Source organism: Zootoca vivipara, chromosome 11 (genome assembly GCF_963506605.1).
Source record: "Zootoca vivipara chromosome 11, rZooViv1.1, whole genome shotgun sequence".
NCBI lineage: Eukaryota > Metazoa > Chordata > Lepidosauria > Squamata > Lacertidae > Zootoca > Zootoca vivipara.
Genome location: NC_083286.1, coordinates 64,042,679 through 64,043,451, shown reverse-complemented (window position 1 = coordinate 64,043,451; position 773 = coordinate 64,042,679).

Sequence of the window (773 nt, the reverse complement as noted above, 5' to 3'; positions counted from 1 at the left end):
CCCTCCTGACGTCACATCCCGGCCCGGCGACGAGGGCGGACTCGGAGGCTCCTCCTCCTCCTCCGCCTCCTCGGGGCCTGGCGAGGGGCGGCGTCGCAGGGGGCAGCTCAGGGGGCAGCTCAGGGCGAGGCGGGAGGAGGGTGACCCCCAGTGCCGTTCCCGAGCGGGGCTGGCGGGCGCCTCGTCCGTTGCGAGCGCTTGGCTTTGCTCTTTGCTCCTGGAACTGCAGGCTGGGCGGGGGGGGGGAGCAGGTGAGCCCCGCCTCTCCAGAGCCCCTGTGACTGGCAATGCCCATCAACTGCGGGGAGGGGTGGGGCTGGCCCCCTCCAATATTTTATGGGAGGGCGAAGGTCCCTCGGAGTGGGCGCCTGGGGGGCTGGGAGTTGCAGCTCCACGAACTCTTGCGGTGGGGAGAGCGCCCCCCCCCCGCTCCTGCCCCCTTTGCAAACTGGGGACGCCATCTAGGAACACGGGGGACAGAGTGGATCTTGACTTGCTTGGGGGGGGGGAAGGGGCTCATGGGTACACAATACCGGCACCTTTTTTCAAATGTTAAAAGTGTGACACTTACTGTAACAACTTCATGGTGAGTACGGGCACCTTTTTCTATACAGTATATAAAAAAAATCACTAAGGCTAATTCCACAGGGAGGGTGCCACTACCGAGAAGGCCCTCTGCCTGGTTCCCTGTAACTTGGTTTCTCGTAGCGAGGGAACCGCCAGAAGACCCTCGGCACTGGACCTCAGTGTCTGGTCAGAACGATGGAGGTGGA